At 42.4% G+C, this 22,973-nt stretch overlaps 1 long non-coding RNA gene across 2 annotated transcripts in view; it reads right to left on the bottom strand.

The window, feature by feature from the left end:
• The window catches only part of LOC147262726 (uncharacterized), an 89,106-nt gene that overhangs the window by 43,912 nt on the left and 22,221 nt on the right, over positions 1-22,973 (bottom strand). The window contains exons 3-5 of one of the 2 annotated variants that reach the window (XR_015112579.1): positions 20,131-20,224; positions 15,570-15,725; positions 13,312-13,518 (exon numbers count right to left, since the gene is read on the bottom strand). This is a non-coding gene — a long non-coding RNA (uncharacterized LOC147262726). Of the gene's footprint in view, positions 1-13,311; positions 13,519-15,569; positions 15,726-20,130; positions 20,225-22,973 lie in introns of those variants that run through there. The other variant, XR_015112580.1, reaches the window with a different exon arrangement.

Consider the following 22,973-nt stretch of genomic DNA (forward strand, 5'->3'; position numbering starts at 1 on the left):
TCTCTGCGCGTACATCCGTCTCCGTCGTTGCAAGCTTCTTTAAAACAGACTGAATCTTTGATTTCAGGCCTGCTGCATCGTTTTTTTTTCTTCTTTTTTTTTTTTTTGTCTCACCGGAGAACAAATCTGTCCAATATATGTTACTCTGACAAAAATACCAAAGTGACAGACAGCAAACTCGGCTGTCTGTCAATACCATCTGGAGCAAAAATAAACAACAAATATTTTTAAAAAAAGGCCCTTCACTATAGAATCGGGAGCAAAGCATTCATTATTTTACTGATGTGTGGTTTCCTCTGAGTAAACACTGACAGGTATAGAATATGTAAAAGAGCGGACGGCTTCCTGCAATCACTCAAGTCTAAAACTAACCTCACGAGTGGCAGGTGGGTTTGTGCCCGACGTACGTTTACGCTCACGCAGGATTCGCTCTAACTCTTCCTCCTCTGTGCTGGTTTTTGTTGTTGTTGTTGTTGTTGTTGTTGTTGTTTATCAGACTTGAGGCGCGTGCAGACGGTTAGAGGAAGATCCTCGGATGAGAGACGCAACGTCCTTAAGTATTAATGCACAGCCACTTTTACCTCAGTCAAATGACCTTTGTAAAATACGGCAAAAGGACATTTTTTTTCACTCGTCTTTACGTTTTCCAAGCGGTACTTTTTCTTTTGATTGATTGTGGGATCATTTCTTTAAAATGATACTTGATTTTGAAGTATTTAAAAAAAAAAAAACTATTTTATGAGAAGGTCTACAAACGAACACTTGTTCAACTAAAAGACACACAACATTTCCTCCACCATAGGAAAACATATGGTAAAACAAAAAAACAAAAAAAAATACCTTTTTAACAGGCAGAAAGCTTAAGCTGGGCGGCCATCTGCCTCGACCAGTTGCAGTTTGCCCATTGGCTCAGGTTTTCTGTCTCTTCTGTACGCCCTCCGAGCAGTACTCTCCCAGATGGCGTGGCACGCAGTTCTTATCAGGGCATTTGATTCATACAATTTGATTCACTGTGTATTTATTTCCTTACGTGTGTTCTAGATTTTAAACTCTGGTCAGTCTTTAAAACGTATCTCATACGTGGGTCCAGAAGCGTGCGCTTTCATTGCAGTTCGCTTACATTTAATCTGAAGAGACATAATAAGATGACCTCACAATGGGCGGAAAGCTTAAGGTGGGCTGCCATCTGCCTCGACCGTGATTGGTTGCAGGGGTTTTTAGTTGACGCCCTTCTTTCGGGAGGTCATGTGATCACTGGGGTTGGTTTGTCTGTGTGTCAGCAGGATAATTCAGATACTTTTATGTGGATTTTGACCAAATTTGGGTGAAAAAGATGGAACTGTGGTTGAGGAACAATCATTGAGGTGCTGGAACTCTTCCGGATCTGATGACATCACCTGGGTGCTCTCTTGGTGCCCCCCTTCTGTCAGTCGTGTTAACTTTGCCCCCCCCCCCCCGTTTTTTTTAATTTGACAGCTTCCTCTCACTTGTCACAACTTTTTTTTCCATCTACTGGATATTTCTGCATATCACGTGCGCAGATAAAACGTCAAAATCAAAATGATGTCATGGGATTTGTTTGGTCATCTTTTAATATGCGTTGCCCGCTCGATAAAGAGAAGTAAGTACATCAAATACATTTATTGGTTCCCATAAAGTAAACATATAAAATGATTTACGTAAAACATAGTGTAAAGAATTAAAACCCTGTTTCTTCCTTCTTTCAAGTACTGGTATATTTCAAATGTGCGTATTCACACCAGAAAGTCACAGGAGGATTTACTTTTTCCAACTTGTGTTATAAAGCATTGACCAAAATTCACCAAAAAAAAATGTGTCTGGAAGCCTGTTTCCTGTTAGTCCCACCTTCATTGCTCCTTAGTAGAAGTTCCTTTACCGTCCCTCAGATTGATCAATCACCTGTTCATAGGAGCTTGAAAGTAAAAGGGGACATTTTTCAGCCGGAGCAACTTCCCAGCATCCACCTGCCTCCTTCACACCCGTAGCCTTGTGGGCACAAGCTTTGCATGGATGACTCACTGAATTTACTGCGGTTGTGCGTGTGTTTCCATCTGTCTACATGTAGGTGTGTGTGTGTGTGTGTGCTACAAAGAAGTACACACACACACACTTATATCCATCAGAGCAGGAGAGGAGAGTCAAGCGGGAGATTGACTTTAGCAAAAAGAGCAGACAGCCGTCGCCGACTGAACGCTTGAGATGTTTCCTTCATAGCACTCAGCTTTCACAGCAGATTAAAGACACTTGCCGACTGGTCTCCAGTTTAGTGGCCAAGGACCTTTGCAGAATACTGATAGCCACCAGCGTGGAGCTCCGACGGCTTTGTCGCCGCTTTCCTTTTCCATTTGGGACAAACTACATCTGCACGCGCCGTTATATCCAGTCAACACTGACAGCTTAATTCAAACATTTAAAAATGGTCACGTCTTTTCTTTTTCTTTTTTTTCCCCCTTTACGTATAAAACGGGGTTTTTTTTTTATATCCGTTTTTTTTTCTCGTCAAAACTAAATGAGTCACTGAGTGATGAATGAGTCACCCAGACTTGCAGAGCTGTGAACCCCGTCAGAGCCATTGAGTGTCGTAAATAAAACCCTTTAAAATGGCCAATGAATCAGGCGCCTTGAGCAAAAGATAAAAAACACACTTCATATTCCACTTGTTGTTGTTGTTTCTATTTCACTGTTTAAGGCAGCTTTGATGAAGGCTTCTGTCAAAGATTTCTGGATCTTTTCTCAACTTTTTAAACTGTTCCTATGATGAGTTACTTAGTCAAGTATTTTAGACGTTACCTGATAGCTAACGGGGAAAGTCGCAGTTTTTTTTTTTTAATTTTTAACGTTTAAACAATGTTTTAAAGGATGTTAATCATTTCAAACAATAATAATAATAATAATAATAATAATAATAACATATCAACTGTTCAGAAATCCCGTCACATTTTCGGGATGCCAAACAAAAACTTAATGAAATGGCGGCGATGCCATCCAGGTCATCAATCAATCAAAATTCATCCATTATGTTTGTGACGCGTGGAGATCAAATTACCAATTAACGTCCTCAATTATCCCTTCAGCCTGTGATTAGATGATGTTGTAGCGGAGTTAGACGCTCAAATTGGGTTTTAATACAGTATTAAAGCTGTGCCGCATGCACACTGACTTTTTAATTTATGCAAATTTAGTTCATCGGCGTGTGCTGCCTTTTTCTTCTTCTCCCCCCCCCCCGGCAAACAGTCAAATATGTATTTCCTCCAATTTCTCGGGACGGTGAAGAAGTTCATGGGCTAAAGATTCGACATGTCAGGCTGTGACTGCAAGGTGAGGAGAAAACACAAATCCACAGTGGATCCATATTGTTGAGGCATGGCTGGGTCTTTAGTGGTTTCTCATCTGTGGGAAAACAAACTCTCCACTGCGGCTCAGCGGCTCCCTCACCTTCTCCTCCTCCTCCTCCTCCTCCTCCTCTTCCTCCCCCCCTCCTTGCTGGCCCTGTAGAGTGCAGCTCATTGATAAGGATTTCTGTCCTTGTCACCAAGGACTGATGTCATGCTGTCAACTCCCAGGCAGGCCTGTTTCTCATTTTGCGCTATTGTTTTGCTTCTCTTCTATACCTGACAGATTCCCTATCTCCTCCCTACCTCCCCCCTTTCACTGCCCCCCCCCCCCATACCATCCAATCTCTTTGCCCCAGTAGTCATTAATTCCTACAACAGTTGCCTGTAGCTGCAACCTACCAGTTATTGTTTCAATCAGCGTTGAAGACACATCAGTGCATGAAGCTCTAGCTGGATCATTGTATGAGTCCCTGTTGGTCTGAAACACATAAGAGGAACTACATGGGCCCGTTGTTCCCACCTCCCATGCAGCCGTTCCCACCACCCACCTCCGCAGAATAGCCGCGTCTCCTGTGGCTTCACGCCTCTCGCTTTCATTAACACCGTGCAGCGGCGCGTCAGCGGTTCTTATTTACTAATTAGCAACTGATGACAAAAGCTGAGAGACACAACGGGCAAGGGGACGGCGCTGATCCTCCTCTGCGCCACCACCACGACTTAAAGTATTCGATGAGCTCTTCTCTCTTCTGCGTGTGAACGTGAGGCGGATGAGGTCTTTTAAAAATGTAATTTAGACAAAAAAAAACAGATGTAAAAGATTGGAAGAAAAAAAAGTTTGGGAGAATTCTTCCTCCAAGGTCAAGGTTTTGCTGTGACTGTGCCTGGCCGGTGGGAAGGCAGATAAAAATGTCAAAGCGGTGAATAAGAATATAAATAATAAAGTCCTCCACCAAGCTTGCCTCAGTTGAATGGCAAATGGGTTGTTTTCTGGCCGCCCCCTTTGAGATTTTAATCTCGACTTCTAAACGTTTTCCAGCCCTTATTTCATTTATTTTCTTTATTTTCTGTTGTCTTACAGTTGTTCCCCAGGGAAACCGTGCTCACTGCTGCTGTGTGACCTAACACTGGTGGGGGGGGGCTGGTCTGAGACCAGCTCCAGGGGTCAGCTCATGTGAGGGTTCATGCATCCTCCGTGGATGCAAAAAAGAATCCTGAATATTCTTCTGGAAAGAGAAAGAAGAGCAGCTCCCCATAACTATAAATGATGAAACAGGCCACTGGTCTGCTCAATGCATGCCCCCCCTCCGCAAAGTTTTTGGAGATGATGCCCCCTCCCCCCCATTTGCAGGTGGATGTGCCAGCAGCGCTCTTTCAAGTTTCGTCAAATATTGGTGCCTCCAGGGAACCCCTGGATGGCGACGTGAGTCAAGCTGGGCTCTGGTTCTGACCAGGGGAATCAAGCTGACAGCAAGACTGATTGACAGCGGGCGGTTGGATGGCTCAACAAAATATCAAGAGTCGCAATGGGGGTGTTGATCGATTCTAACCATGGAAACTGACTCTTAACCGTTTCCACATCATTTAAACTGGAGTTAATCCACTGCAAACTGGTGAGCGGCCATTTTTTGGTGTTTTTTTGTGTGTTTGTTTTCTGGCACTCACTCGTCATGTTGAATGTGACACGCCTTAAAAACAAAAGCGTTGAAAGCAGGACGCCGGGCAGTGATTTGGGATGGGAATCGATAACCGGTTCTGAGTCAGACTAACTAATCGATTCTATCAGAATTGTACACCTCCGACGTTACCAAGTCCTCTTAACGATTCTCAATTTCCCTGCATGACGTTTTCCGGTTTTCAAGAGGTTTCGCATCGTAGTACACTGCATCACGCTCTGCGACAAATCAGACGACACGAGGCAGCAGCATCTCATCCGTATCCACCATCTTCAGCAGCATCATGGAGAGGAAGAAGCGGTCGAAAATCTGGCACCATTTCACGAAATGCAACAAAAATGCTGCCGTATGCAATCAGTGCAATGCCATGATATCACGCAAAGGTGGGAATACCAAGCAACATGCAGAAGCATTTGTCCTCCAGGCACGGTGAGAAATTACAAGACCGCCATGTGTTTGACCGCCTGCATACGGGCGCTGATGTTGCTGGCCAAATAAGCTCCTCCGTTGACGTTCACATTAAATATCCTGCGTGAGCACGCTGTCGCCTTGCAAGAGAAAGAATTAGTGTTGCTTGTAGTGCAGAAGAATGTGTAGAACTCCTGTTGGGCCACTCAATGAACTCCTCAAGAACTGATAAGGATATTCAGATTCTACAATGGCATCGATATGTAGATATTAGCGTTCTCACTGTTTGATGCGCGGGTCTTTGTTAAAAAGTACTTTATTAATCCTCCAAAAGGGTAAATGAGTAACAGAAGAAATAACAGCCGACGCAACTGTGATGGCAGTGCGACTGACTTCATAACTGAAAGAAGTTTATATGTTTTACCAAGAAGTAAGAAATACTTCAATGTAGGTTTTTCTTGTTTTAAAACATGAAAATAGTAAAACTTCCTTTTTACGCTTGGAAACGGTTTAAACGCTTCCTCGGGATGGGCAGCTGTGTTTCACACATGTGCTCAGGCGTGCCTGCGAAGCGCGCTGGGAGAACAGATAGATAACAACTTTTATGCATTCTCATAAAGAAAGAATGAGCCACCTGCAAAACCCGGGAGTTGTGAATGACATCACGGACGCCTTAAAGAAGAAGCCCTCGTCATTCTTAGGTTATTGGATAATGGAAGATGAAGGTTAAAGGTCAGTCTCCTACTCAACTTAGACTAATATTCCACCACCAATAACCTTGCCACGCACCAGCCTTTTTCTAAAATGTATTGGTGTCTTTACAGATTGTTTTGACATCCTCTTCCACTGGTCCTCATCCTTTTTGCCTCTCTGAACCCCCCCCCCCCCCCGGGTGTCTCAAGCCTCGGTGAGTAGGCGCCGGCCGCTCTGATCCTCCCAACGTGAAACCACGCCTGACCCTGATGCATCACTCGCTAACGGGCACAGAGGAGAGAAACACAGAGGGAGAAAATAGAAGAGAAGGCTGCTATCCATCTCCTGCAGCAGTTCAGTGTACAGTAGATCAGTGGTCTTGTCCTGCTTTCATCTCCCAACTTGAGCACTCTGCCACATGGCCTACACACACACACACACAAACACACAAAAACATCTATCTAAGCCTCGGAGCCTCTCTATTCCTCTGTCTCCACATCGGGCCAGTCTGGATCTCTCACAAAAAACACACTTTCAACCACACTCGCAAAAACACACACACACACACACTCGTACACACACCACTCTGGAATATTCTCGTAACACTCCTTATGAAACAGACCCATGTAATCCTTTGTGTTTTATTTCTGATGGGAGCTGGATTTTTTTGCCCGGGGTGAAATTCGTCTGTTCACAGCCCTGCATAGCTTCTTTCACTTTCATTACAATTTCCCTTGATCCACTTTTTGGTTGTTAAAGGGAAGATTGCACAATTGCGCAAAATGGAAATTTCCAAGCCGATGTTGGTACGTCGGATTGGTAGACTGCATACAATTTCCCGAGGTGCCCATAAAGCTTTGCACCAAAACATGCCACCCTCTGTAGTAAAAGCCTTCAGGATGTAATCTCCTCACCTTCACCCAAGGGGGTTTAAATACGTCATTTTCTTCCAATTTAGTGCCACATTAACCTTCTGCAACTAGCACTTACAACCTTGGGTTAATCCACATTAGCCAGTTAAGTGAAATCTTCCCAAACAATGATGCAGGAGAGTGCAAAGCGCTGGCTTATCGCAGGAAAACATCATTCGACTGATCATTTCAGCAACACGGGAGCGCAGCAAAGAGTGCAGACCCCAGCTGACGTCGGTATGAAACGCTTCATATTTTGAGAGTGCAGAGTGCATTCACACTGAGAAGTACTGGAAAATGCAGTGTGCTCCCTGAGTACTCAAAACAGGCAGAAAATTTAGTCTGGAATGATCAACACAATCGACCAATGCCTTCATAGTGGTGAGGCACAAGTGATGGCACATTTTTCTCAACTTTTGCAGTGGCTGCAAGGATAGCAGCAGCAGCCTGATAATGGTAAATGTGCCTGCATTGCTGTAAGGTATACATAGTTTTTGCTTTAAGCACCATTATACATATATATATATATATATATATATAAAATAAATAAATAAAACTATTAACTGTTGTCCGCAATGTTTGTTTGGTCTGCAATGATTTGTACCGTTAGCATGCCGGCTAACGTTCGCATCAGCGACATGTCCCTAGCTCTGGTGGAACATTTTTATCAGGCATTAATGTTGCGCCACGTTTGGTGATACAAATAATTTAAAAATAAATAAATAAATACACCAAGGAGGAAATGTGCAACATGGCAGTGAACGATTCGGGACAACACGGAAAGATTTGTGCACTCCACAATGACTGCTCTGCATTGACGTGTACTATGTGTAGCGGATGTATGCAATTTGTAACACAACCCTTCAAATAAGTTGGACTTGCTGAATGTTTCCATTTCTCCCGTCCTTAAGTATCAATTAAATACCTGACGTGTGAAAGGCAGGTGTAGCCAATGATGAACTCACCTTCTACATGAAAGCATGAACTACACTTCCAAGTCTCATTAACTTGCTTGCTTATGTTTGGCAATTATCGAAAATAAAACTGCGTTTTGGTCAAGGGAACTCACGGTGATGCTAACTTCCTTGTTAGCCAACTAAAATACATCATCCCTGCTGTGCTGTGTGACTGACCTTCTAAGTAAGTTGTGAAAACGTTCAAGAAAAGGTCATTCCCTATCGTCCGAGGAGGAACGAGTGAAAGGAGTGGTCACTGAGAGTGATTTAATGTCATCCATCTTAAACCTCACCTCACTGCACTTTACAACCCCTAGCTTTCCACTCTTACCCCATTTGAACCTCACTCACAGCTCCATCACTGACCGCTGCTGCCCGCCCAGGGTGCAGCCCGAGGTTGTCTTTTCCTCCACATTAGTTTGTCATTTCCATTCAAATGGAAGTGCTTTCTCCATGAACTTCAACACATTTTCGTTAGAAATGTGTTCCATCCACGCTTTTTGAGAGAAAGCTCTCTAAGTACACCTTTCCATTAGCTTTGAAAAGACAGCGTGGTTGCATCAGATTGGGTCTGTAAATGTTGGAATATCAGACGGCCGTTTCAGTTCATTTAAAAAGCAGGTTTAGTCAAGGCCATCTCAGAAAGATTATCCCCAGCATGGGCTGCTACGACATCAGGTTGCACTGCAACGGGCTAACGCGATCCCAGCTTCTATAGAACTTTTGAACATAGAATAATCATGAAAACTGTGTTTTTTGCTGTATTTTGAGGCACATGAGCATCCCAGCGATCCAAAAATCTTGTATCCGCACAATGTTACAGTCATTGAACTGTTTAACCACACCAACTAGTCCCTGTTGGTCAATGAACACGTTATGTTTGTGTTTATGAAGTGGTGCGGAGGCCCGTATATGCCAATGAAAGAACAAAAACTTGAACTGTTTGAAATTCTTTGTGATTAAAGATCCAAATTGTAAAGTTCTTTTCGAAAAAATGTCGAAAATTAGTAATTTTTGAAGAAAAGAGAATTGAAACTTGATTTCAAAAATATTAATCAATTTGAGTCTGTAAAACACCAAGAAATAATGAGTTCCCACAAGTTTTCACCAATTTTTTTTCATCATTCAGTGTCAAAAGTTTTATTTTAATCTTGACTATTAATTTTTAAAGTCGTCATCAAAAGAAAATGTTGCAAATTATGAGATGATACCTCAATTGTCATTTTTTTCAGTCAAAAATCTGACTTACGATGTATAATTATTATAAAACAACACTGTTCTTTTTATTTTTAACTTTATTTCAGTAATTTTCCTTGTGGAAATGAGCTACACATGTCATTGTGGGCACGATGTAGCTTCAACTTGCTTTGTACCATCCAAGAATTTAACTCCTGAGTTGTTAATCTGGTAATTCAGCCTTGAGAGTACAACATAGATACTTCAAACCCGGAGCAGATTGCTGTGCCTCAGAAAATGATGCCTTATGATTTGAGCTGGAGTGGTAAGAGCCGGTGTTGTAACGCAGACTTCTTCCTCTTTTCCTGTGCATCATGGAGCTATTTGAGACTATTTCTTATCCTCTTCCTCCTTTTATGAGTGCTTGCGTTATTTGCCCAGATGTCACGACTGTGATGCATGGGAGCATGAAGTTTTGTGCCCGTTATGGTATAGTGGCATTGTGCCCATTATGGTTTAGAAAACAGTGACTGAACAGATGCTATGTTTCAAGACAGTAGGCCCCTAGTGAAAGCAGCGTGCGCGCACGTACACACACACACACACACACACACACACACACACACACACACACACACACACACACTCTCACACTCTCTCTCTCTCACACACACACACACACAGACACACACACAAACCCGCCATAGCTGGAAGCAGTTATGACAGAATTTCTGCCTTATTTGGGTTTTTGTGTCAGTCATGACTTTGGGCTATAATGTCAACTTCCTCTGCAGACTCGCAGGGCTGAGGTGGCCCCTGCAGGACGGTGCTGAGCTGGCTGAGCATCTGGTGAGAGGAAGCAGCCTACGGAACCCCTCTCCAAAACTTAAGAGGAACACACCCGTAACAAGTTTCTCCCTCACCGCAGCGAGAAGCCTGTGTAGCATGATACTATCGCTTCAGAACTGGGAGATTGCATGAACTCTGAGTTCACCTAATCTAATAATAAGAGGGTGTCTGATCTCTCCTGGTCTCTGCCTGAGGGGAAATACATACAGCTGTAAGGAAAGTGGTGATTTATTTTGCCCTGGGATGAATGCTGTCGGCCATTAGTGGCACCATGAAGGGCGCAGTGACTAAAAGAAGGATTATATATGTGGTCCGTCCATCAGGATCCCATTTTACTGTTAACTCGCCTGCGTAAATCGTAGACACATTTATTAAAATTTACAGCAATAGTTTTGGCGTATTTGAGGCGAATAGATACATCGTTGTTCCTCAATCACTGGGTTGGGGCCCCTGGGTGGGCCGGGAGCGTCCCACAGGAAGCTGCCGAATACTTTAAAGTTTAAACTCACTTTTTTCAAGGGGATTTTTTTTTTTCCTCGTTAAGTGGACAATTAATCTTAAACTATGACTGAAGGGACTTGTTCACATTATACTGAAATATTACAGTAATTATCAATGTCATAATTTGAGATGCTCTGCAAGCTAACTGCTAACATTAGACGCTCGTGTTGTTTTTTTTTATAATTATTATTATTATTATTAGATCAGGGTAAGCCATAATAACCTTTTTATAGGTCTGGGCCAGTTACAAGCAGCCTTACAGTAGAAAGGGTTGAAATGTCTCAGCTGTATTATTTAATATTAGCATATTTATTAGCAACTAACAGTTATTTGAGTCTCGCCATGTGCTTCACACCATTATCTGAACACCGGCTTTTATTGGGGAATTCCTAAACATTTCAGTCGATTCTAGCTGAAAGTCATAATGTGCAGAATTCTGGTCCCCCCCAGCGTCAGTGACACCACAGCGGTAGGAGACACACAGATAAACTCAATGTTTCAATAACATTTTTGTATTCTATGAATCAAATAAAAAGCCAATATTTATTGGCCTCAAAAGTATGCAACGTTGACAAAATGTCCAGTGTTCAAGGTTAAAATTGTCGGAAAGTGTTGTGAAAAGCTTGCAGGAGCACAGACTTTCCCTGAAATTAAAATAAGGACAAGAGAAAATATTCATTTAAAAAAAACAAAAACAAAAAAACAACCTTTTTCAATCACATTAAATGTCAGGTTCCCTGATTCATGACCCATTTTACTGTACTATTCTTTTTATGAAGTCAGAAACCGGCACTGACAGAGCACTGCTTGTGGGGAATTTTCATTGTTAGGACAACCATTAATGATTTGATACACAGTCTCTCTCTGCAGGGGGGGGGAGGGGGACTGAATATGAGCGACAAATCACTGATTGAAAAGTAAAGTGATTCTGAACGCAGCATTACACAGAGTGTTTGGGCGAGGCTCCCTGCAGCGATCCTGGCAGGAGACAATGTTGGTTAGTCAGAGTCTTATCCCTCATTAGTGATCGGTGTCTCGGCCACCAGGCTGCCATTATCACTTGGATACGTGAGCTATTAAAAGTGGAACCAGCAGAGTGAAAGGGGGGGAGGGGGGTATCTGAAAAACACTCAGGAACAGGAGAAGTGGCGGCGTGTCTTGTGGCATATGGTAGGGGAATCTGGGTAGTAGTCCCGCCAAGTTTCAAACATCTTTCAGGTCAAAAAGGTCTTCCACTGGAATGTGGAAGTGCTGGGCATTCGAGCAGCCACCTGTCCATCTCAGTGTGTAGGCGCCAATCTATTCGCCAGGCTTAACCGGAGGTTCGAACAACGCCACGGGTTCCCCCGTCCAAAAGTTGATTTTTTTTTTTTTTTTTTTACACTTGATTCATTACAGAAAAAACTTTCTGTTCAGATATTCTTCAAAATGAACACTGCTCGGGGTATTTGAGGCGTGGCTGCAGTTATTACATGCAAAAAGGTCGGCTCTGCACAAACTACACCACGGACTCATTCTCCTTCAGTCTCACCTCAGCTAGCTTTCCTTTGAAGACCTTTACTGTAAGCAACAATCTCTCTTTTCCCTTTTATTGTCAGCAACATTAAGACATATGAATGCCTTCATCAACAAAACTTCATCAACTCAAAAAGTAAGTTGAATTATGTGAAGCTTGTGTTCACCACGGATGAGGGAACAGGACATTCAAGAACGCTAACTTGCAAAGCTCATTTATTTCTACGTTATGGACTCATTTTGTCGTCGTGTTTCCATTAAACTTTCTAGAAAATTCAAGAGAAAAAAGGAGATTTGGATTAAGCAGATTTTCATGAATTAGCTTGGCTTGGATAAACCAGCCTACGCGATGCTAATTTTTGTGAGAGGACGCTGGTATCGGTAATGCTATGCATGGCCGCATCAGAGCAGAGGAAGTCGTGGCGGTCCTATTTACGCCTCACATTAGAGGAAACTTTCAGGGGTTGTTTATTTTTTCCAACCTGAACCTTTTTAGAAAATCGCTCCAGCATAAAGCAAGTGCAGAGCTGTGCTCCTACCGCCAGAAAAAGCTAAGTGTTATCCAACAGGGCGACTGGCAACCTTCAAATTATGCCCACTAAAAGTGCATGCTTTCCCCCACGGATAGGCCCAGATTGTTATTTCCATGGAGTCTTCCAGTAGAACTGAGTTCAATCCATCCGACATTTTAGTTAGAGTTTGACAGTTTATGAGAACCATCCACCTTCAAGTGCACACTCCAGTGTCAACAGGTCACTGCCAAATTGCACTGGTTGGGGTGCAAAATATAATTTTGGCTCACAGCAATTCCATTTGGTTACTGCAATATGCAGCTCTTTAGCATCCGAGGCAACACCTTGACACAAATCTGTTCCCAATTTCACCTTCTCCCAGCCTCCCTCAATCTTTTCCCCACAATTACCTCGGCTGTTTTTGCATGTGTGAGCCCAGGCACTTGTACTGGGAAGTGTCAGTATTTGCTTTCAAGGCATTTAGCGAAGGCTATTGTGCCCTGGGTACAATCAGGGAAAAGACACAAGCAGCAAATGCTTCTCCACGTGGGTGCGTAACTTCATGGCTGTGGCCTATTCAGCTTGCTCAGTCATGGCCAGCAGTTCTATTGTTCTTAATGTCAATGGATCTTATCTGCTAATGAATCAGAGAAAAGGACAAAATGGAAGCTGTTTTTTTTAATGCGCGGCGGTGCCTTCGTGCTTCTCGTAAAAGCCATGGGAAGCAGAGTTACAAAGGAATCACATATCCGACTCTTGTGGTTGAATTCCCATGACCGTGTGAATAATTGTATTCAAGATAAAGGTTTTGGAAACAGTTTGAAGTTATCTGAAGGTAACTGTGCCCATGATTCCAGAGGGGTTCCCTGGAACTTTTCACAGATACTTCTTTCAGGGCACTGATATTCAGTGCAAGAAATACAGATGCGGCTGTATCCCGATTGGATTTTGCTTTTTTATTTCACCACCTGCAAAGAAAAAAGTCGTTTCAATGCATGAAGTTGTGCTCAAAGTACAATGCACTTACTAAACTAGCAGGGTTGCATCAGGTATATTCAACAGTAGCCTAAATTGAACTCAAGTTCTGCCTTAGGAGGGGGTTTATGGGAACATTTTAAGGGGTTGCACCGGCTGAAATAGTTCCAAAGTAGGCTTAGTTGCTAGACGGCCACTACCTCTGGGCCATGCTACCCCTTAAGGGACAGCTTAAGTATAGACGCTGTAAGAGGCTTTTAATGGCGGAACATTGCGAGTGCCTTTTCTTTATACCCCATTATATGCTACCACCTCCAAAAATTCACAAAAAAAACTAAGAACACAAACTCCTTTCAAATTGGGCAAAAAAAAAAACCCCACATCCCACATCTGGTCTTTGTCCCACAGAACCTTTAAGATGACACACCAAAGCTTCTCATGGATACGGAGAGCTCCAGGTAAGCATTTGCAGTCAAGACAGGTCTGTTCAAACCAATGCATGTTTGATAAGCAACGTGGCACAACATGTATGCAGAAATAACTCCCACAAGCCCCACATCCCCGCAGCCTTTAACTTCATTTGACACTCCGTGTGTTCATCAGCAGAAACATCTGGCCTACAATGGTTTGCCATGTTAATGTGGCGCCGTGTCTTTGTCAAGCTACTTCAATTGCAAGCCTACCCGTCATACATTTCCAGCTATATGGGAATATTTGATTTTTATTGAGAGAGCAGATTTATCTCCACCTACAGGGAGCTGTGCCCAACCGAGTGACATTAAAAGCATTAACGTAAACCTGATTTTCTGCAGTCCATCCCGCTCCCATGAATTCTTACCGAAGTTAAGTCCTGCCAGTGGCTTTGCTTGTCCTTCCTTCAGAAAGGTGGAGCAGAGGGATGATAACTATTAAGATCCTCTAAAGGGATATTTCAAATCGGTTTCTCCTGTTCTGGTCCACACGTGTTCATTTTGCATCGCATTTCCCTGGTGACGTCTCAAACCTGTATTTCACTGTCTGCGAACACGCAAGGGTTCACATGGCAACACTTGAAGCGCGCATAGCTGCCAATATTTTTGTGACCACACAGACTCATCTTTGAGACACGATGCAACAAGAGCAGCAACTGCACTTGTAAACCCATTTGGATGTCGACTTTGGTGAGCAATTCTACGCAAAAGAGACAAACCAGCTTTTCTTCATGCATGTATGTTGCCATGGTTATTTGCTATTATTTAATCTGCAGTGCACATGTGTGGTGTGTCCCCTCCTCCATGTCAGCAATGCCCACACCCTGGGTGGGGGTCAGCAAAAGGGCTTTTCTGTGTGGAGTCTGCATGTTCTCCCCTTGTCCCCAGGGGTGTCCTGTACAGGAAACCCTCACAAAAGAAATGCAACAATCCCGGTCAATACAGAACCTCCTCTAGTCTATCGGAATTCCTGATGGAAGGGGAAAAGAATCCCAGGGAATAACGTGATCCTCCCACATGTTACGCCCTACTGATGAAATCATCGTTATTGTATTTTGGATTTGTATATTTTTGAGAAATTCTTTGAGGCCACTTGTCTTGGTGTTGAAAATGGTGTGGGTTGTGGTCGGTATGACCTATTATGGGCACTTTGGAAGAAAATGTATGAACGGATTTTTGATTATTCCGTACACTGCCTTCTTGGAGGAGGCGTGTGCCCCTGGGAGCTTTCTAGTTTACTACTTTAATCGCTGGAGGAATTCAGCTTTCTGCTGCACAGTATTATGAAAGATTCTCTGCTACTGGAACTGATTGTCACAACAGGAGTGAGCAGACTACCCTCGCTGTTCCTACTGTGTTTCCACCTTCACATCTTAATGGCTGTGGCTGACCTGTCAGATTGCCTGTTGATCAATAGCTGTGCTCAAGTGTTCTCAAAGGATGAGACAGAAATGGACGAAGAAAAGGCATCAACACAATACAATCTATCCCCAGTGTGCGTGCCCTTTTCTTTATTCACACTGTAAACATTGTGTTGTTGATGACACCAGTGATAAAACAAGATGTCAACTCACATTTTCTGCCTTTACTCATCACCCGGGCTCTTTTGTCTTTGTCTGCGGCCGCTGCGAGCAGATGACGAGGGCCACTCGAGAGTTGAGCCTCTTCACCAGCCTGATACTTCCTGAATAGAACACTGTGTCGGGAGAGCTGCAGAGACTGTGTCGGCGCTGTGAGAGAGAGAGAGAGAGAGAGAGAGAGTGCAAGAATGGAAAATTGAGCACATGCACTTCAAAAGTAGGAGGCTGGGATTCAATCAAAAGAGGCCTCAGCTGATCAATTGGAATCAAATGAAAGGATGGATTAGGTATGAGGAATTATACTGTATATGGTGCTGGATGAAGAGTTAGGACGATGATAATAGAGGGGAACCCCTTTTTTAAGAGGAACTATTGATCTATCACCAAAGAATGATTTATTTTCGATGCCCAGAGTGTGAAATACTCTCACCTTGATTTTTGTTAAATTAATGACTTGTTAGCTGTGGGCCATGGCTGCTGAGGCCAGAGGGTATTCTCATAATTTACTCCACACCACTCTGTATTTCTGTATTTTCACTGACCTTGATTCAAGGAAAGCTCTTCACTAAATCAGGGCTTACGCCTGCTAATACACCAAGGTTTGACCTTGCTCTGCAGGTGCGCGCAGTTTCATACTGGTAATTGTTATTGTTTTAAAGTCATGACCCTCGATTTACCCGCATCGTTTTCACCAAGGCATGAGAGTGAAGTTGACAAACAGCCACACCTGCAAACGATTTTCTCTTCTGACTTTTTAACCTCACTGTATATGGAATACTGGATTTAATGTATAGGACTCCGTGTACTCATTCTGCTGCAAAAATGTTAAAATGCAAAATTGCCTACACCTGGATACACCCAGTGGAGGAGAAGAGCACGAGAATCTGAGGAAGCCATGTGTGAAACTTGTTTACTCCTCTTTTAATGGAACTCAATAAGTTGTCAGGTGTGCACAGAAAGATTTGTTTGCTGCTCTCTGAGTTGGTTTTCAGCAAAGTTTTTTCATTCAAAAATTACTTATTCTGCACAAAAAAATTATGCACCCCATCTCTTTTGGCTCCTTTAAAAAATATGAAATAACATGAATAGTTATGTTTGCATTTAAAGGTCAAATGGAAATGCAAATGAAGCAGTTTCTTCAACTGGTTTGGTGCGGGGGGGGGGGGGGGGGGCAATGCTATGTGCCAGTCCAGATACGCTCGTCCGATCTACTCCCTTTCCCTTTGCCCATTCTCATGGAGGGTCTGACGCATTACTTCATGGTAATGGAGCATTCGTCAAAGCTGACTACCCTCACTGCCTGGAGCTCTTGGTGCAACAAGTTAATGGAGAATGGATCAGAACCATTTAGGTTCCATCATGTTAAATTGTTAAATATATTTCATAGTGCCTTCATCATGGACTGTGTGGCGATGGTAAAACCTAACCCCAACAGCGTTTATCTTACAACGGAGGCCTTGCTTGCACTGTCTTGTGGATGTTTTGCAGTTATGACAACTCTTCCAAAGACTAAAGCCCTCATAAGGCGAGGGACCAAACTTTAAAAAAAAAAAAAAAAAAAAAAGATTTACGAGCGGTAAATGCACCCAAACATGCTTAAATGTAACAACAGTGAAAATGTCAAGCGCCGAGCTTTTTACTCCACCCCCCCCCCCCCTTAATAAGCAAGTGTTTGGGAGACGCTCACCGTGGAAGGTGAGCGGTCAGGGGATTGCCGCAAAGTTTCAAATACCCAGGAAGATCCTGGCAGCAGAAACAGCTTTGCTACAAAAATTTTCCACTTCAGAGCGTGATAAAAAAAAAAAGGTTTTGTTTTTTTTACTCCATCTCCTATTTCGCGCATTTATGCCTTGGCAAATATACTTCAAAATGCAGCAATTATTTGCCACATTCTGTGAATATCTTGTTACGGCAAGCCTTTAACGATTGCCACCCTTGATACTGAACAGCCGTCTCACTGGGTCAAATGTCGTTTAAGTGATTCAAATTGAATAATATATGAACTCTTAATACTTTTGCAAGCATTTGAATCCACACTCACTGATGTCAGATTATTGAGGTCACCCCTCTTTCACACTGCGACCCATAATGGAGCCTTTAGACCTCCTGTTTGGGATTTATATGTGCATTATTTAACGCAGCAGTGTGTGATACAGTAACCTACTAGAAGAGGCTATTTTTAACACCAATTACCACCCCTTCCTTCTCCCTTGGAGGGAGACACAAGCCAGGAGAGCAATATTCATGTGAGGAGAATGGAGGAGCTTTTTATCGTATGCTGCTCCCCCACCTCCTCCTCCCCTCCAAGCCCTGACTCCTCCTCTGTTGATCAGTGGACAATATCTCGGCTATATTTGAGTGCAGGAGGTGGCATCTCTTTTGCCTTTCTTCTTCTCCTGAGCTCAATTAGACACACACACACACACACACACACACACACACACACACACACACACACACACACACACACACACACACACACCTCCAGGAATACATGCACAAACCAGATAACAATGCAATTCCTCAATATAGGCACTATCGCAGGTTCAAGGCCAACCGCGTTAAGAGCTTCACACGCCTCAGTCTTGAATTAGCAACAAGTGGTCGTCATTAGTGCCTCCTAATACGGCCAGAAAGGTGAATCTTCCGGGACTCGCTCACACCAGGGAAACCGCAGCCCTATTTTAAGAATCATTCATCGTTGCCGCTCCTCCTCCTCCTCGTCTTCCTTTAGATCGCAAAACGTAACCTGGCACTGTGAAATAGTCAGGTGGGCACAGACCGATAAGGATTAAGAGACGATAACGACTCTGGGGGGGGGGGGCTTGTATCAGTCAAATTAGTACATTAATGGTTATAAGGTCAGGTCCTGGTGCTTTTAAAAGACAGGTCATGCTTTTAACACAGCCACAAGCTTTCTGTCTATGCGATAGGAGCTTAAGCTTAAAGGTTTCACCCCCAACCCCAAGCTGCAGGGAGGTAGTCCAACAGAATGAGGGCCAGTGGGGGAAGTATTGCCATTCATACCACATGATATGATTTTATATTTATGTTATTTATAAGAAGAGAATACACAAATCATACATTACTTCCTTTCTCTTAGTAGCCGCAGTAATTACACACATATTTTCCAATATTAAGACGGCAGAGGAGAAATACACATAAGTATGAAGCTTTTTTTTAACTTTAGCATTAATTGTAATAATTATTCTCAACAGTTTTACAAAGACTCATTTGAAAATAGAGCCCCATTTCCTGCGAGGCTATCCAAAAAAGAAAATGCATCAAAGCATTTTGTTTTGCACCGAAGCATTTAAGTGTTCAGTGGTTTTGCAGTAGCTCGAAGTGGAAAAGTCAATATAAAATATGAAAATAAACCACAACATATTACTAAATAGATAAAAGATGATGTTAAAAATAGAGTTTAAAATGGCATTTCAAGAGTGGTGTCGCAGGTCCAACTGAAACGGGACCGAAAGGAGGGAAAACAGGATGTGTCCCAAGTTACTCATCACATAACGTTAGCTCAAGCTTAGCTAAAGCCCTGGTGGTATACACTGTCTATGCATTATGCTTAAGGTAGAGACAAAATCTTGCGCTCCGGGTGAAGTGGTCATCTCTAAAATTCCTTCAAAATACCTTTAAGCAAGTTGGCCTGTAATCACAATATTCTGGGGGAACTAAAAAGGCTTTGAGGTAGCAAACAGCCAAAGACACACTGACGCACCATTTTTGCCTTCTAGCTAACGAATGTATCTTATATCGGTATACACAATCGGGTTACTCAAATTTTTTTTTTACCAATATTCATAAACTTTCCACATCTGTGTGGACAATTTTGTAACTTTATATTCTCTAATAACACAAGATAAACAGACAAATCCAAGTCAAATGTCTACCATTATGTATTCAGCTACACATAATGACAAGTAAGGTAGCGGTTGATACTAAACTGAGTTAATATAACCAAGAGATTTTTCTCTATCGAACCAAAACCAAATCACACACCTGAACACTCTAATTCAGGTATTTGTGAAACTAATTTCAAACACATTTCAAAATTTTTCTGACATTGCTCATTTGTTTCTTCACAGGTCTGGAAAATTTCATGACTTCAAGGTTTTTCATATACTCTCAAAAATCGATTGAGGGCTGGATGTGATGATGGTTTTGTTAAGCGCATGACCTCATTGCGTTTTGACAAACATTACACAGAAATTCAATTTATACACTATTTTTTTCTTTTTTGCAGTATTGTTGAACGATATGACCAAAATCCCAACAAATATGATGAAAAATGCAATTTTTTTCCCCCAGTGCGAATATGTAGACTATTAACATGCAACATGAGCATGACAAAATATTGTCAGAGTCAAGAAAAGCCTGACTTTTGACCTCTGAGGCTGTCTTTTTGCCTGGAAATCGGTCCAACACTGACTCAAAAACATACACTGGTGCTGCAATGGTTCACATTCATACGGCTGCACACCTAATTTATGTGTATATGTCTGCATACATACATGTCACAGTTCAGAATTTCAAATATGGCTCTCACCTGCCTGCTTGCACCATGTTGCGGATGAAATGTCGGGCGGTATGACAGGAGCAGGTGGATATTATGCTGGTGGGGCAAACGTGGTAACCAAGGCCTGCGGGAGAGAAAGACAGAGAGGAGGTAGGGAAATATTAACAGGGGATTAAACTGATGGTGACAGCAGAAAATGGCAGCTCACTCCAACATGCTGCTTATGGGTGTATTTGTGTGGAGACCAGAGACGAAATACTGAGATGGTGTGTCACTGAAAGTGCTTGTAAGATATTTTGTTGGAACTTTGTCATCACTTTCCCTTCTTTGGGTTCCGCTCACCTACTTAATTTAATAGCATAATGATGTCGGCTTTATTCAGCCAGGCTGTCACCGCTGACAGAAGATTTACGCAGAGATTAGATTTTGACACTCATGTCCTGCAATTTGCAAAAAAAAAAAGAAAAGAGAATCATTTATCTCCTAAAGCTTGTTTTAAATTATACAGTTTCTGTATGAAAAAGGCATTGTCTCTGATCTGTTTAACTCTATAACTTTATTTGCAGAAATCTGGGATGCTTTACAAGCAATCAGACAACTCATAAAACAACGATAAATTGACTCTACAAACAACGAACAAAAAAAGAGCAAAGACCGTTTTCACTGCTGTCAGAAGGAAGCCATTAGCCGAAATTTACCACAACAACTGCGGCCCAACAGAACGCAAACATTATACACTTCCATTTAATGGCTTCTTCGACATATTTATGATTAATAGATTGTAAACTTCATATTTCTTCTGCTGTGTTTCTTGCAGAATAAACCAAGCCAATTAAGTAGTAATAAAGTAATAAATCAAAGCATGTTCAAATTTCAAATCCTCCTCCTATCAAAAATGTGCTTGCTAATTGTTCTTTTTTTTTTTTTTGGCTTCGCTGTGCAGAATGATGAATGATTATCAGATAGATGATTTGTACGTTCAATTAAAATGCTCTTGGCTTGACTGCTTTACCTGTTACAGAATTGATAAAGTCACCCAGCAGCAAAATCTTTCCAATTCTTCACGAGTGTTTCCAGTAATTTCCAGAGTCCTGAACCGAAAATAACATTTGAGCTTGGAGGCACAAATACGCTTGGCATGCATGTAGTTGAAAAAGGAAGTTACCAACAGGAAGTGATTGCAAAAAACAACAACAACAACAAAAAAGGAAATGATCATGTTGGGGTGAAAACTGCGGGGGCCCTCTAGTGGTGGGATGAGCATCACTAAATGACACTTCATAAATATTTTACAGAAAACACATAAAGTAGATCAATAAATAAAATTATAACTAAAAACGAAAGTTTATAGTTGAAATGGTGCTTCCAAAAAAAATAACAAATACTGCGTGGTACTGGTATGGGTATTTGACAAACAGTTAAATAATTACACGTTTAAAGGAAGAGATTTTAGTTTGTTAAAAATAACGGAAAATTAGGTTCTAAACATCAGACATTCCTTTTACTCTCAGAGGAACATGTGATCATTTCAGATTAGATGGGACAACACGGGTTGAGGGAAAGCTTGTGGCGGGAGTTAAAATACAAATAAATGAAACATCCCTAAAAACATCAGGTTTCCTCACCAGATTTAACGTTTCGTAAAGTCCCGCAAAAAAAACTATTACGTTTTGTCTCCAGAACAAAAGCTGCAAATATCCAAATGTTTCATTAGAAACATTCGGGAAATTAACAGCCGCAAAAATCCTAAAATCTCTACAAAAACCATCCAGTTTTGTTGCCCGAATAAGAGCGGAGCTGTCCTCACACCTAAGATGCTGAAAATACAAGTCTTTTTCCCCAGATTAATGGCTATAAACGTCCTCAAATTCGCTAAACCACCTGGATTATTTTTGCCCAGTAATAGGCTGTGAAAATCCTCTTTTCTTTTGTGCAAAATTCTTTCTTAAAAGTACACCGGCGAGTACATAATCAGAGGCATCAGAGACCTTTTCACCCTCTCAACTTGACCTTTTATATCCATTTTCTTTTCTTAAACATCCACTTCTCCCCTCTTTGTGCTTCCATAACCAAAGGCAGATTTGTGAGACTGTATACAGGTGTAAAAAAAAAAAAAATCCCACATTTTCCCTCTAAACCACGTCAAACTCTTTTAGTCTTCACGCGCAGTCGGAGGAGACGTCATGGAGGAATGGCGCCCGCATGGTTTGATCCTCCTTTTGCTGCCCTATATGTTCAAACAATCTCCGCCTCATTTTTACCGGCTCTCCCTTTTGCCCCCGTCAAGAACCCTCGAGGGATTGTCAGACCTCACATATCATTAAGCTACATGTATCAGGGAAGAAATGGAAACAGCGGGGGGGGGGGGGGGGTGCTCCAATCCGATGGCCCTTCTCTGTATGCCGCCACTGATTTCTCCCTCCAGGTGCACAGATGAAGAAGAGACTCACGACATTGCTCACCGGCTTTGTTTTAAGTGCAGAACTTGAAAGGCTTCAGCCTCTCCCCCCTGTTAATTAGGCAATTGAGAGATCTGAGGCGTGGGGGTAATTTGGGTTAAAACAGCAACGCGTGTCAGGCATTTATCCGAATGGCATTTGCCATCCACAACAAAGGTAGGGGGCAGCTGTGATCTGAAAGCAAGCTCTTTCAATATTTCCTACGCCGGCGTTTATTAGAGGGTGATGAGCGGACAGGCTGACTTCCCCGGGTACGTGCTGTTCCCTGTTCTCAATATGCCCCAGTAATGAATTGGATCTGAATGAAAGCTACAGTTACATTAGCTGATATACTTTCTTTCAGCTTCAGATTCCCCCCCCCCCCTCCCTTCCCCCCCCCTGCAATTCATTTGGAGGTGCAGTCGCGAGAAAACA

The sequence above is a fragment of the Aulostomus chinensis genome, chromosome 4 (genome assembly GCF_037954235.1).
Source record: "Aulostomus chinensis isolate RoL2024-O1b breed Wild chromosome 4, RoL_Achi_v1.0, whole genome shotgun sequence".
Taxonomy (NCBI): Eukaryota; Metazoa; Chordata; class Actinopteri; order Syngnathiformes; family Aulostomidae; genus Aulostomus; species Aulostomus chinensis.